We start from the raw sequence: 17145 nt of genomic DNA, 5'->3' as shown, positions 1-17145 counted from the left end.
AGGTATTCTTGATGGGACCAGCAGTTAGTATAATGGCTATGTCTCTGGACTCCTATGTAGTCAACCGCAGTTTGAGTCCCAGACCCAGTGGCTTAAACTCACGCTGGGCGCGTGTGCGTGCCCAGATCCCAAGAGGAGAATGGAGGAGAAGGGATTGTGGCATGGCCATCCCTCCTGGGCAGTGATTTCTCATTTTCTGTTTCTCTGTCTCTCTCTGTCTTTCTGGCGAGTGCACATGCCCTATAGCAATATAGCAAAAACCTCTCCACACACACACACACACAAAAGAAGCAGGTATTCTTGAGCTTTCCATATTTTGCCCATCTGTGAGGTGAGAAATTATGTCACTATAGTTTTAGTTTGTACTTTCCTGACCACCAATAAGAATGAATATTTTTAAATGTTTAATGGTCACTTAAAGTATGTTCACAAGCTTTCAACTCTAAGTAATTATTTTCTGGGTTTTCCTTAAAAGTAGAAACTAGAGATCCTAAAGTAACTTGTATCTTAAATAATTCCTAAGACAGGAAGAACTACCTTCAAGTACAAAGGGACCCAAATTTCAATGATATCGATAGTTTTATTATTGAAAATTGTGTGAATAAATTACTACAGAACTTAGTGTTTTTAGCACCCCCAAAAATAGAGTATAGAATTTAAAAAGCTGGGACCAGATGGCATAGTGGCTGTTGCTGGACTTCCATGTAGTCGACTGTGGTTTGAGTCCTGGACCTGGTGGCTTAAACTCATGCCAGGCATGTGTGCGTGCATGCCCAAGATCCTGAGAGGAGAATGGAGGAGAAGGGATTGCGGCATGGCCATCCCTTCAGGGGGTGATTTCTCACTTTCTGACTCTCTGTTTCTCTCTGTCTTTGCTATAGTGCAAGCACCCTATAGCAAAAACCTCTAAGAAAAGAAAGTAAAAAAGCCAAGTACAATTCAAGAACAATATTTCTAAAAGTGTGATTGAAGGGTGACCTGCATCAAGTCATTGGAGTGAATGAAAAAGTTCATCCCTGGTCCTCATCCCAGATTCATTTAATAATCATTTCTCAGGCCAGCAAGTGGTGTGAAGGTTAAGGCAACTAGATCCCACATGGCCTACTGCCCATTTTGAATCCTTGACTCAGGGCCTTGGAAAACTACACATCCACACTGGGCATGTGTGCATGTGTGCCCAAAATCCCAGTGGGAAAAAAGGGTTCAGTGTGACTATCCCTACATGACAGGTGATTTCTATTGTGGTTCAGAATCTCTGGAATTCCTGAATGGTATCAAGTTCAGAATCTGAGCATAGGTATTCCAAATGAAATCAGACTGTTGTATAAGAAAAACATATTTTATAGAAAAAGCCAAAAATCATTTGAAACTAAGACCGGTATCTAAAGTTTGTAATTGAGTTGGGAAAGATGACATGGAGTTAAACATGAAATGTAACTAAAATAATAAAAATAAAATTTCCCATGTTGATAAGCACACTATAAAAACAATCCCAAAGGGGAATTCCAAGATGGTTTGATAAGGCAGCATTGCTTAAGTAAGGTAGTAGATTCTTTAAAAAACAAACCAAAAAAAATCTTTATTTATTTTATCCTTTGAGTAAGAAAGACAGGGAGTTAAGAGAAAGAAAGATTTAGCATGCCAGACAGGATCATTTTTTTTTAGAGATTTTTGCTATAGGGCCCATGTGCTCACCATACAGAGAGAGCGAAACAGAGAGACAGAAAGAGAGAAGTCACCCCCGGGGGGGAAGGTCACCCCACAATCCCTTCTCCTCTATTCTTTTCTTGGGATTATGGGCATGCACACACATGCCCCGGAGTGAGTTTTAAGCTGCAGGGTCCAGGACTCCAATCTGTTGACTATGTAGGAGTCCAGTGACCTAACCATTACACCATCTGCTGGTCCCCAGACTGGATCTTGACACTATGATTCACCCCTAGCTTCAGCTAGCCCCAGATTATGGACAAGCATGTGTCCAGCATACTTAGGAAGGTCTTCAGGCTACAACAGGTTACCTTACATGTGGAAATGGTTTGCAGGCATTGTTTTACCATTGTGCTACCATCTAGCCCCAATATGAAATCTTAAGGTAAATTCGTTGGATGTGACAGTAATCATATTAATGTAAGTGATTTTTTAATTGAAGAATAACACATCAAAAAGGAAAATAAAAATCAGAACATTTTAACATTTTTTTCTCCAGTATTCCACAGTGAATAATGCCCTACCACCTAAGCCACCAAGCTGAGTTTGAAAAATCTTGTGCATAGGGCCAGCAAGTGGTGGGGGTAGTCAAGGGTACTGGACTCCCACATAGCTGACCATTGTTCGAGTCCTGGACCTGGTGGCTTGCTCTCTCACTTTCTCTCTCTCTCACTCTGTTCCTCTCTGTTCAAATTAAAAATGAGTAAATAAAGTTAAAAATAATAATATATTTTAAAAAAGAGGAAAAATCTCACGCATGAATTTTAGTGAAGAAATGATGCAATCTTGTATAAGTTTGATGTGGAAATGCTAGGTCATGATGTATGATTATATCAGCTATAGTAGATATGGCCTATTTCATTAGCTAAATAGTCCAATATAATCTATACAGAAATGGTGACAATGGATCTCTTTCTCTACTTTCCAATCTTAGGTTTCAATATTCTACCATTGAGCGTAATGCTCTCTATAATTTTCTTTTTAAAGATATTTTATAAGATTTCAGAAGTTTCCACCTATTCCTAGTTTACTAAAAGGGCTTTATTATAAAAAGATATTGAATTTTATCAGACACCTTTTCTGTAACTATTTATTTGATGACATGGTTTTTATTTTTCACTATATCTATATAATGAACTGCAGCAATTGATTTTCAAATGTTAAACCAACCTTGCATTCTCATAATAAACATACTTTGGTTGTAAAGTATTACTCTTTTTGTTTTTCTTTTTTTATCACTGGTGTTTGAATTTTTTTTTTTATGTTAAGTCTACATTGTAAACAGTTGAACCATTATTTTTCTTTCTTATATCACCCTTGTCAGATGCTGGTATCAATGTTATTCAGGCCTTTTAGAATCAGTCAGAAAGTCCCTTTTTCTGCTTTGTGGAAGACCTGTATAAGATTGGTGTTATTACTTCGTTAGATATTTGGAATAAATGCCATCTAACTCGAGATTTTTTTGAGAGTTGACTTTTAGTTAAGAGGTATGTGAGTGTTCAGGTTTTCTATTCTGAGTCTGCTTAGTATATTGAACTTTGTAATATATTTTCCCACTTGGGGCCAACAGGTAGGGTAGTGAATGAGTCACTTGACTCCCCCATGGTTGATTGTGTTTTGAGTCCCAGACCTGGTGGCTTGAAAATCATGCCAGGAACATGTGTATGGGTGCCCAAAATTCCAAGAGGAGAATGGAGGAGAAGGGATTGCACTGTGGCCAACTCCCCGGGGGATGATTCCTCACTTTCCTTCTATCTCTCTGTATCTCTCTGGTAAGTGCATGCAACCTATGGCAAAAACCTAAAATAAGTAAATTAACAAATTAATAAAAATAAAGAACATACCATTTCCTATTTTATCCACAATTTCAAATACATTGGCAAATAAGTATTTATAATATAGTCCTTTGATCTTCCTCAAATTTTTAGCATGGGGTAGAGTGTAACTGTTCAGAAATTTCAAGAAAAAATTCTAAGCCTTTTCCATAGTCTTTTCTTCTTAGGGTATCCTAAACTCCCATTTTTGTCTGTTTAATCCATGAGACTGCAAACATTTTGTTTATATTTTTAGACTTTTGTGAATTCTTAATTTCTGTTTCCCTAGCTTCTACCTCTTACCCCATACATAGCTTAAAATTTACCAAATGTCTGAAGGACAGCAGAGAAGCCAAATGTTGATCTCACTTATCTCTGGTCTCTTTTTCCTTACAGCTTTGGACTTTCAAGTGCTGGTTGACTTGGCAATACTAAATTATAATTTTTGCCTTCTCTACATTTTTCTGCATCTCTACATTTCTGCATTAAGAGTTGGCAAGTACTCTGGGAGGGGGGAATGTGGAGAAAGTCCAGCTCATGTCAATGTACTTTTCCTTTCTCTGAGATCTTGACCCCAAAATTGGTAAGGATCTACCTACTGTGGCATCTCAGGCAAAATATTTAATCTCTCTCTGATTGTTTCCTCATTTGAAGTTTTAGAAAGGGTCTAATAATATTTAACACAAAAATGTGGTCATGAGAATTAAATGAAGTATTTCATATTTGGCACACAGAGCCTAGACCATTATATTTCAGTGTATTTTAGTTAAAAAAGAAGCAAAATGAGAACTTAATACAATATGAGTACTATTACTTTGGGACATTGAAAAAAATGTGTATTTACACCACATTGCTTCACCACTTTATGCCATTTTATGTCACATCATTTTAGCAACCTACAGCTGAGCAGATATTTAGGTAAAGAAGAATTTTTTTTCCCTATGGCAGTACAAAAAGATTAGAGTTTCTCCATTGACTTTAAATATATCATAAAGAAAAGTCAGCTTTTTGAATGACATCCAAAAGGAAAAGCTCCCAAAATTCCAGTTTGATAAAAGGCAAAGATTTCCAAAAGGAATCCAATACCGCAAATTTCATGAATAACACATAAATGCTAGAAGTCAAACCTTCACATACATACTTTAAAGTATTAGGGCCAGCAGGTGGATGGTGTTTAATGATTGACCATGGTTCAAATTCCAGACTTGTCTGCTTGAAAATCACACTGGGTGCATGTGTGTGCATGCCCAGAATCCCAGGAGGAGAATGGAGAAGAAGGGATTACAGCATGATCATCCCCCATGGGGACTGATATCACACTTTCCCTCTCACTGTACCTCTCTGTCTCTCTTGAGCAAGCACACATGGCCTATGGCAAAAACCTAAAAGAAGAAAAAAGAAACCCTTAAACAAACATATTTTAAGGGATTTACTTAATTGAGTTCTTAAGGTCTAAGACTAAGATTATAAAATGGGGTGCTCACTTACATTTATCTTCATAGAGTTGGTAAGTACTTGATTTTATTGACGAAGACTACTCCACTTCTATCTCCAAAATGATCATTTAAATATATTGGATTCTCACCATGATTGCCAATCTTTTCAATTTGTTGGCCTATCTCCTTTTACCATGGCCTCAATGGTGGAAAGCCATTGGTCTTTCTGCCTGGATTCACTTATCCACCGATCAAACTTAGAGTTCATGACTTGCTGTTTTGGTCATTATATTGTGAATTCTCACGTCCTTTTTATCTATTCTTTTATTATGATTATCAGACAAAACCTTATCTTTATTTTGATATAAATGATTGATCTGATTTTTCTGTGCCTGAGATTAGGCAACTAAGCTCACTTTATTACAGGATTTTATTCAGCTCACACTTTTAAACAGATTAGCTTTCACACCTTTTTTTATTCTCTTCAATCTATATCATAGACATATCCCCTCATTCTTTGTTTTTTAAATAATTAGTTTAATTAACTTAATTTAATTAATTTATTTACTTTATTTGATCAGGGAGGGACAGAGTGAGAGAGACAAAGAGAGAGAAAGTGAGAAAGCAAACCACCAGGTCTGGGAACTTGAACAATGGTCCACCATGTGGGAGTCCAGCACCCTTATCCACCACACCACCTGCCAGGACCCAACACTCCCTCATTCTAAACAAATATTCTTACCTCCTACTTCAGAAAGAATATGTCAACAGAATTAAATTACTTAACTTTCCATTAGCAAACATCCACACCTATTGGTAAATTGCACGCCTATTCTTTCTTTTCTTCTTATAGGTTTATCTTCTAACTTTTAGGTTCTGCCTTCCTTCTGTGTTCTGGATTCTACCTATGCCACCTACTCCAAAGCCTCTCCCATTTATGCATCTGTATTTCTTCAACTTCTCTTGCCAGCTTTTCCTAGGAACATATTTATGTCTTTCTCCCATTAAAAAAACAAACAAACAAACAAACAAACAAACCCAAAAACTTGACCTCACATTTTATTACATCCATGGTCCTCTGTCTTCTATTTAATGGTCAAATTTCTTTAAGAAATGATCTACCCTTAATGCCTCCATTTCCTCACCTCCTAAGCATTTCTTTTCTTTTTTTTTTTCCAGAGGTTTTATTGCTATATGGTGCGTGCGCTCGGCAGACAGACAGAGAGAGACAGAGAGATAGAAAGCGAGAAATCACCCCCAAGCAGGGATGGCCATGCCGCAATCCCTTCTCCTCCATTCTCCTCTCAGGATCTTGGGCATGCACGCACACGCGCCTGGCATGAGTTTTAAGCCACTGGATCTGGGACACGAACCACGGTTGACTACGTGGGAGTCCAGCGACATAGCCATTACACTAACTGCTGGTCCCTCCTAAGCATTTCTTAATCCATTCAACTTTGATTCTACTTGTAGCACTACACTGAAATGACCATTACTAAAGTTACCAATGACTAGGAAGACCACTTCATTGAAGGAGTTTCATTGGTTTGGCAAGTTCAAAGTAGGACAGTCCTGGGTAATCTGGAGCACAGCATCTTCTCTCTTAATGATTTACCTGTTACTAAATCTAACATTTTGTCTTCAATTTACGTAACCCCTCAGTGGCTTTCAATTTTCTATTCCTTTTTTACTAAAATAAAGCACCCATTTCCCTAATCTGAGAACCACTTCATTTCTCTCTGCACACTTCTTAGTCTCCTATTCCATTTCATTCTTATTTACTTGGACACTAGATACTGAAATTGCGTAAAAATTAGTTTTAGGTACAATTCATGTCCTAATTTATACTCTTTGATTAGATTACTTCAACAGTTCCCATGGCTTGAATTTTCACCTCTGTATCAATGACTTTTTTTTTTTTTTTTTTGAGAGATTTCCGCTAGAGGGCATGTGTGCTCACCAGAAAGACAAAGAGAGACAGAGAGACAGAAAGTGAGAAATCACCCCCCCCAGGGGGGATGGCCACACCACAACCCCTTCTCCTTCATTCTCCTCTCAGGTTCCTGGGCACACACGCACATGCGCCCAGCGTCAGTTTAAGCCACCGGGTCCGGGACTCGAACCGCGGTCGACTATATGGGAGTCCAGCGACATAACCATTACGCTAACTGCTGGTCCCGTGTATCAATGACTTTTGAAGTTATAGATCCATTTAAGCTTCTCTGAGCATCACAGACACAACAAATTCCATAGTTGACAATTCCAGTTGAAAGTTTTGTCTGTATACTGAGACACGAGGAGGCTCCAAATAGGCAAATAATTGGCACTACTTCTAATTAATGCTTTAAAACTATTTGTTAATCAATGTTTTCATAGGTGGAAGGTGAAACTACTTGTCAATTATAGATATTATGCAGAAACATTTATTCACTAAATTATTATATTTAAAAGTTTTGAAAATATTGACAAAAATTTTCCCACATTGTATGTGTATTTCTCTTGCAGTTTTTCAAATACCTTCCTTAAATTAAAATTAAATATAAGAAAGTATACATAAAATTTAAATGTAAGTAAAATATAAGTTATTACTTAAATATTTTCAGTATAGTTAAAAATAGCAACAATTACTTAGATTTTACTGAAAATATAAGTAATTATTAGTTTTTATTAGTAAGCAGCATAATTCTGTGACTCTCCATTTTAACATGTCAGCTATGACTTCTTTGATACATCAAGGAACAAACTAAATGAAAAAAATTTACAATGCTTGTATTATACTTATTTATTTTTAATAATACATATGTATTGGGTAATTTTTTGATACATGAATACGATGTATAATGATTAAATCAAGGTAATACACATATTTATCATCTCAAACACTTATCTTTATTTTGTGTTATGAAAATTCAAAATATTTCCTTCTAGCTATTTAAAAGCAGACATTAAATTGTTATTAACCATAGTTACTCTACTTTGCTTCAGTACTTTAGAGCACAATCTCTTTATTTTTTGGACAAGATCTTTTCATGTTGCAATCCTCCTGCCTCATTTGCCCTGTCACTGACATTACAGGTGCAAGTCATTGCCTTTGTCCTTTAAAACTCAGTCCTTTTTTTTTTTTTTTTTTTGAGAGAGAGATTTTGCTATATGGCATGTCTGCTCACTGGAGAAACAGAGAAAGAAAATGACAAACCATCCCCAAGGGGGGATGGCATAATGCAATCCCTTCTCCTCCATTCTCTTCTTTGGGTTTTGGACAAGCATACACATGGGCCTTGTGTGAGTTTCAAGCTGTCAAGTCTGGGACCTGAACTGAAGTTGACCATGTTGGAGTCTAGCACCTTAACCACTATGCCACCTGCTCTCCCCTAGACCTCATTCTTGTCAACTAACTTGTATCTATTAGCAATGTTTCCCCATTCTCTACTCCTTTTTCCCAATTCAGATTGTAGTATCTACCATTCCATTCTCTACTTTTATATGACCAAATCTTTTGCTTCCACAAATAATTGAGAACATGTGATATTTTTATATTTTAGTGTTTGGCTTATTTCACTTAATATAATTTCCTACATTTTCATCCATGTTTTCCAAATGACACAATTTTATCCTATTAAATGACTGAATAATATTCTACCAATTCAGATTGTAGTATCTACCATTCCATTCTCTACTTTTATATGACCAAATCTTTTGCTTCCACAAATAATTGAGAACATGTGATATTTTTATATTTTAGTGTTTGGCTTATTTCACTTAATATAATTTCCTACATTTTCATCCATGTTTTCCAAATGACACAATTTTATCCTATTAAATGACTGAATAATATTCTACTGGGTTAGGGACCAGCAGTTAGCATAATGGCTATATTGCTAGACTCCCACATAGTGAAAATAGTTCGGTTTGAGTCCCAGGCCCGGTGGCTTAAACTCACTCCAGGCACATGTGTGTGCATGCCCAAGATCCCGAGGGGAGAATGGAGGAGAAGGAATTGCAGTATGGCCACCCGCCCCCCCGGAGGGTAATTTCTCGCTTTCTGTCTCTCTGTCTCTCTGTCTTTCTGGCAAGCACAAATGCCCTGAAGCAAAAAACCTCTCCAAAAAAAAAAAATTCTATTGGGTTTATATACTACTTTTTCTTTATTCATTCATTCATGTATACGTAGGCTAATTCATTACCTTGGCTTTTGTGAATAGTGTTCCAATGAACATTGGAGGACAGTTATCTCTTCAACATACTTATTTATTTCTCTTTGAATATATCTAGTTTTAAGATTACTGGATCATAAGGTAGCTTTGGTTATAGTTTTTCTGAGGAACCATAATATATGTTTGATAATAGCGATACTCATTTATATCATCACTAGCAGACATAAGAGTTCCTTTTGTCTACATCCTCCCAAATAACTGTCATTCTTTGTTTATTATAGTAGTCATTATAACTGGGCAAGATACATGAGAAAAAATAAAATAAGACCCTCCCAATGGAATACAATAATTCTCCAATAATAGACTAAAAAGAAAAGAAAATCCAAAAATGTCTGAAAAGAAATTCAAATTAATGATCTTAAGTAAATTCAACAAGATGCAGGATAATTCATATAAACAATTCAATGAAACTGGGAAAACAATCTACGATATGAATGAGAAATTCAACAAAAATATATCATTAAAAAGAACCAAACAGAAATCTTGGTAATGAAGAATTCAATAAGTAATAAAAACATGCAATCAAGAGGAAAATAAAGGGCTAGATAAAGGAGAGAAAACAATTTCTGAATATAAAGATACAACTTTTAAAATAACCTAGTCAGACAAAATAAAAAAGGAAGAAAGCCTACAGGAGGTATAGAACAACACACCATTAAGTGACTATTCACATCACAGAAGTTCCAGAAGGAGAAAAGATGGGAAAATACATAGAACACCTCATTCATGACCTAAAAGTTCTCAAACCTAGGGAGAGATATGAACCTCCAGATTCAGAAAAAAAAAAAAAAAAAAAAAAAGGTCTCCAAATATATTTGTCATTGCATTGCTAACAGAAAAACCTGAGACTGGGTTATTTTATAAAGAAATGTAGGTTTGGGACCAGCAGATGGCATAATGGTTATGTGGCAGGACTCTCACGTAGTTGACTGTGGATTGAGTCCTGGATCCAACAGCTTAAAACAACCTGGGTGCATGTGTGCGCATTCCCAAGATCCTGAGAGGAGAATGGAGGAGAAGGAATTGTGGTGTGGTCATCCCCCCCGGGGGGCAGTTTCTCACTTTCTGTCTCTCTTTCTCTCCTGCAAGCACACACGCCCTATAGCAAAATATCTCTCTCTAAAAAAAAAAAAAAAGAAGAAATATAGGTTTACTCGGTATAGTTTAGAGGTCTAGGGTTCATGGTCCAACTTCTGTTGAGTCTCCAGAAGGCAGGATCTTAAGCAGAACACAATATGGTCTGTATCTATGGGGCTCTCCATGCCTCATTTCCTTACTTTAAATATACACCAAAACTCAATCATAAAACCCCCTTCTCAACCACCCAACCACTAATCTCTTCCTAAAGGCCCTATATTTAGACACCATCATCAGATTAAGTTTTTACTCTCCACATCCCATTACAATGACTGAACACATGAATTTAGGGGGACATATTCAAAGTATAGCAAGAGTAAACTCCAAAATATTTCTAAGACATATTATAGTCACACTATCAAGAGATAAAAAGAGAGTTCTGAAACACAGCAAATGGAAAGCATGAAGTCACACATGTAAAGGAACCTCCATTATATTAATAGTAGATTTCTTAGCATAAACATTTTAAGCCAAGAGAGAATGAAATGATACTGGGTCACTGGAAAAGTCATGACATATTTTCTATATGCAAAAATGTGTCATGAGTTTTCCAATAACCCAGTATATTAAAAGATACTGAGAGAAAAAAAACTTTTCAGTCAAGAATATTAGACTTACCAAAACTATCCTTTGAAACCAAAGATAAAATGGTCTTTCCCAGGTAAGCAAAACTTGAGAATTCATTTCCAGAAATACTTGAAGGAGTCCTATATCTGGAAGTGAAAAAAGATAAATGTCATCAAGAAAAGGTATAAAACTCACTGTTACAGCAGTCACACAAATAAGAAAGACAAATGAATCAAATCTTAGCACTATAGAAAAATCATAAAACTGCAAAGATCAACAATAAAAGAAGAAAGAGATAAACACAAAACAACCAGAAAATAATCAACAAAAATGTCAGCAGTGAGTCCACACTTACCAATAATAACCTTGAATATAAATGGGTTAATTCCCTAGTCAAAAGATATAGACTGACTGAGTGGACTTATTTATTTATTTTTGAGAGGTTTTTGCTATAGGGTATTTTTGCTGTCTCTCAGAGAGATAGAGAGGGGCAGAAAGTGAGAAATTACTACCCTCCCCCCAGGGTCGATAGCCGTGCTATAATCCTTTCTCCTCCATTCTCCTCTTTGAATTTTGAGTATGCAGGCACATACACCTGGTGTAAGTTTCAAGCCATCGGGTCTAGGACTCAAATCGTGTTCAACCACATGGGAGTCCAGAACCTTAACCACTACCCCATCTACTGGTCCCTGAATGGATTTTGAAAAAGGCCCCACTATTTACAAGAAACTTACTTGAAAAGATATGTATACACTGAGAATAAAGAAAAAGAAAAATATATTTCACTATAAACAGAAACCAGAAGTGATCAAAGGCACCTATATTAAATTCAGATTAAAATAAAAAAAAAAACTTCAAGTCAAAAATTGTAAAAAGTGACAAAGAAAGTCATTATCTAATAATAACTATATCAATTCAGCAAGAGGATGTAACAACTGGAAATATATATGCACTAATATCTGCATTAGCCTCCCCAGTAGCTGGAATTTGGGGTACACACTACACTGACTTTTTAGGGTACACCAAGAATCAAACTCAGGCCTCCCGTGTGGCTCAGTTTGCTCAGTAGCTGTGTTCTGCACATGCTACTTTGGCCGGTTCAAAAGTATGTGTTTTTTTAAATGCAGATTGACCTTCCTTATTTCTGTTCCTTGTTCCAAACCGTCTCTTATTTGAGAAGGATGGGAAATTGGACTCTTATTTACCCACTTGTCTATTGGTAAATAGTTACACACGTAATATCTTGGTTCTTTTAAATGCAATTTCTAAATGTCTGACTTCCTTGTTAATTGGGACCTCTATGGATACAAGGATTACGTTATGTCTCTTCTCTGGACTCCTACATGGTAGACTGCAGTTCGAGTCATGGACTCAGTGGCTTGAAAATCACGCTGGGTGCATGTTTGTGCGTGCTCAAGATCCAAGGAGGAGAATGGAGGAGAACGATTGTAGTGTGGCCATCTCCGGGGGGATAGGGGGAGGGGATGATTTCACACTCTCCCTCTCATTGTTTCTGTCTCTTTCTCTCTCTGGTAAACACACACATCCTAAGGCAAAAAACACAAAAACAAACAAACAAACAAACAAAAGTGGTGATATAATTTAGTGACATACCAAAAGATGGTAAGAGGAAAGGCAGTGATAAATGCACTAGCTATGGTGCTTCCCACACAGAAAGTGTGATTTGTTGTGGTTGTATGAAGAGCAGGCAGATCACACCTTTTCCCATGTTTCACATTAGGATACAAGAAACTTTTCCACATCCATGAAGTATTGTAACAACATGTCAAGGCAGTTTTAGATTTAATAGTAGAATGTACATTCCAGTTCAAGGGAGATAAACTTTGAGCTGGGCAGAAATGAATAGCCTTTCCAGTTGAGAAGAAACAGGAGGCACCAAAGCTTCAACTGTCGTCAGAGCAAAGTAAAACAGTACCTGGATGTTTGGGGAATCCTTTGGCACTGGTCTGTAATGAGGAGGTGTTGAAGACTAATGCCAGACACAGGTTGTTATTATCATTTTGCCAGCCAAAGGGAAAATTTGGCATAATTGTAAGTGTGCTCTTTTTAAAAAGATAGTGCACCCTCTCCTGTTTACTTTCTACAGCATCAAGATTAATTGGTTTCTCCTAGACCTACTTCATAACGAAAAATAAAGGTAACAAAATCCTCTATAAACAAAATAAAGTGAAAAAAGTTAAAGTTGGCCAGTAGCTAAAACTTCATGATTGAGCTATGTTTATGGGGCCATGAACTATTTAGATAGTCATTTCATGTTTTTCTATTGCTTGTTAGGGTTCTACCTCTTTTTTTTTTTTTTTTTTGAGAGGTTTTTGCTATAGGGCGCGTGCGCTCGCCAGACACACAGAGAGAGACAGAGAGACAGAAATCGAGAAATCACCCCTCACGGTGGATGGCCATTCCTGAATCACTTCTCCTCCATTCTCCTCTCGGGATCTTGGGCACGCACACACACGCGCCCGGTGTGAGTTCAAGCCGCCGGGTACGGGACGCGAACCACGGTCAGCTACATGGGAGTCCAGCAACATAGCCATTATACTAACTGCTGGTCCCAGGGGTCTACCTCTTACAAACAATCCTTTCTCCAATCTCTATCACCACTGTTTTTTTTTTTTAACTTAGAATTAATAAACTGAACTACAAATTTCTCTTTTTCTCCTTTTAATGCCTTTTTTTTCCCTTTCAATTGATGACTTACAGATAGGTACTTTGTTAAAAACGTTCAATAAATGATCTCATATTCTTCATGATAACCTTAGAAGGTAGATGGTATTGAAATTTGGCACCATTGAACAAATTATAACTAAGAGGAAACCAGTACTTAGTGAAGATAAAATGTTTGCTCAGGTCACACAAGGAAAAAGTAGTAAACTGTGGTTCCTCTTCATGGTAACTATGGATTCTGTTCTTAAACAGTAATCATACTATCTTTTAGTTGTATGTAAAGAATATCAGAATAGAAAAATAAATGTTCTTATATATGAGGTCTTCAAAAAGTTCATAGGAAATATGTATTATGAAAAAACTATAGGGAAAAAAAACTATGCATGGATTTCAAAAGTATTTGCACCAAAATAAATTTTGGACTTTAACTCCATTTTTTCATAAGCTTTCTGAAGTCCCCTGGTACATATATAAAAGATCTGAGTCTTCTCAAAAGCCTGCATCAGTCATTTTTGCCAGGCATGTATTTTTACAAGTTGGAGGCAGGTTGAGCATTTACATATGAAAGGTAGAAACTTCATCTTTCCAAAACATCTCACTGCAAGACACAGTTTGATTTGATATACCACACCTTAGTTTTCTATGTTTAGTTTACTAAATGTTACTCTCCAATGGTTTTATAGGTATCTAGGCAAGTACTAAAGTGATGAAGTATCCAGAGTTTGAACATGTAATTAAGAATATCTTCAGGAGGGTTGAAAGGTACTATGTGTTTAGCAGTTGCATGACAAGAATAGATTAGGCATTGCTTAGCAAAAGTTTTTTTGTTTGTTTTTACTACATGTGCCTGTGTTCTCAATATTTTTGAAAGCAATTGTATTAGCACAGAAAAAAATAATAATGTCCTGAAATCTTTATTAAATGAATATACCACTGAAATCCAGATGTTTACACAGACTCTCCAGACGTGAAATAAACTTATGTAATCTTGTATTTCTTCTTTACCTACTAATACTCCAGGTTATACAAGATGAATGCATATATAAAAACATACACATTGCCTTGGAAAAGTTTGACTACTTTTGGACTGGTGACAATAAAATCATGCATGCAGTAACTTGTGGCTACAGTTTAAAGTGGCATTAAATACTGCCTTGTAGATCTTAACCTATATTGCTCAGGAGAAGGGTAATCATCCTGACTTTCCTGGCAGGCAATGCTGTGGGCACAGCTTCACTGCTTTATTGATAATACTGTCTGCTGCATATTTCAAAAGACTTTTGAGCTTTTGCCCTGTGTTAGAAGCAAGCTTCAGCAACTCGTTATGTAAATGATGCCACAATTATATAATGTTCTTTTATTTTTAAACAAATCCTAACATCCTTATACTATAGGTGAATTTTCTGAGAAATGTAAGATTGTGCAGATGATTAAAAACTGCTGCCTCAAAAAAGATTACAGTAAAGAATTTAGAGTAATAAGTCTTTTACTTTTATAACTGTACATTGAGATTGTTGCTTGGGTTTAAATGGGATACAATATCACTATAGAATATATATTTTCAGATGGACTTAATGCCATAGATATGCATATATGTTTACATGCATATGTTTGTATGTGTATCAGTTGCTTGTTCTAGTACATGTAGCTTGACATATATGTCCCCATGGCCCCAATTCTTTATTCCATTGGCACATGAAATTCTTGTTTTGTCCAAATGAGTCAGTTAATCTGGGAATTTGTATAAGCAAAGGTGTGCCCAAGTTGCTCTGGAAAAAAGTCAATTCCTTATATCATGAAAATGTACACTATATGTGTATAGTATGGTGGGAAAAGCAGATGTTCCATAGTTAGATATATGTGGGTTCAGTTCTCAACTTTAACAATTATTAGCTGGATTACCTTGAGCCCCAGTTTCTTCATCTAAAACATATAAGAGAGTGCTGATACTCTCTATCACATAGGAGTGGCATGAAGATGTATGTGAGATGGAATGAAAATTTAAGCCTATCTGGAGAAAGGAACAGCTAATGAAGATGATGGGATGCTGCTGCTGCTGCTGCTGACAAGCCCTGTTGCTACAAACTACATGCCGGGCACTGCATCGAATACTTTACATACACAGTTAAATCTCTCAACAACCTCATTAACTAGTTTTTACTATTCCCAATTTATACAAGACAAGTAATCCTCAGGATTTTTTTTAAGTGCCCAAGGTATTACCATTAATAAGTGACAACATTTGGGACCAGTGGTGGTGTGGCAGTAAAATGCAATGCTCTGAGACTGACCCACCAGGGAAGGTTCTAGGTTCATGTCTAGAGACCTTTCTGAATACGCTAGGCATGATCTGGGGTTAGCTGAAGCTGGGGGTGAATCTGTGGCATGAGAATCAGGTTGGAAGTGTTATCTTTCTGTGACTCTTCCCTACCCCCTTTTGTTTCACTCACAGAGAAATAATTAAACTTACAAAAAAAATGACACCACGGCATGTTGAGCTCATATCTTGTAGCACCAAAACTTGGGTTCTGTATTACCATGATTATAAGAAATCTCTGGTATAGTAGCTGAGAATAAACATCAAATAGGTGTAGATACTTCTATGTATGTGCATGTGTATGCATTTTTCTAGAAGTAAAGATTTTTCTCTTCGGGTTATCCCATGAACTAGATTTTAATATTCAACTGTCTCCATATTGTTTATGTATGTGACATACATAAGTCATTGCTTCTTTTTTCTTTTGTCCTAAATTTTCTTCAAATACATCTTCAAATAATTTTTTTCTCTTACCAGAGAATGTGTACACTTGCCAGAGAGAAAAAGAGAGAAGGCACCCCAAATGGAACATTGTCATGCCACAATCCTTTTTCCTACCTTCCTCCTTTCTGTTAGTGTTTTGGGTACACATACTCACTTGCCTGTCATGTTTTTCTTTTTTTTTTAAATTAATTTACTTATTTACATTTAATCATATCTTTACAGTGTACGTTTCTTCTTCCAGCACAAATACTATGCATGTCAGTCAAGCCAAAGATATTACTTTATAACTTATCAGCAAATAGCTTCTCTTTCTTTTGTCAATTAAGCATACTTTTACTTTTTTTCCTTCCCTCTCTCTCCCTTCCGTACTAAACTTTTTTCCATTTTTTATTGATTCACAAAATATGTTAAATGAAAAATATGGACAAAGCTAGAATCTAGTCACAAGTGTCCTGTAATTTACTTCTGAAATATTTTGGTTTCTGAAACTTTTATTAAACTTAATTTACATTCATTCCCTAAGCATCGTCACAGCATACAAAATGTGATTTCCCATCCAGGATATACTGCAGAGTGGCTTAATCATGCATGATATCATCAAAAAATTTTCATTTCTAGTTATATATATATGTATCTCCCTATTTTGGACCCTCTGTCCTTTCCCACCCTCTTCTCATACTATCTCTGGTGTATATGGTTGTCTTCCATTCCTTCCCTCCCTACAGTGTATTGATCACACAATTTCTCAAATAACATAACTACTTTCAAAGGCAAGTTCACTTGATAATTTCAAGAAAAGCAGTTTTAACTTAAATCAAAGAAAT

Source organism: Tupaia chinensis, unplaced genomic scaffold (assembly GCF_000334495.1).
Source record: "Tupaia chinensis unplaced genomic scaffold, TupChi_1.0 Scaffold000423_1, whole genome shotgun sequence".
In the NCBI taxonomy this organism is placed as follows: domain Eukaryota; kingdom Metazoa; phylum Chordata; class Mammalia; order Scandentia; family Tupaiidae; genus Tupaia; species Tupaia belangeri.
The sequence above is the reverse complement of the archived record's forward strand: the minus strand, read 5'-3'. Positions refer to the sequence as shown.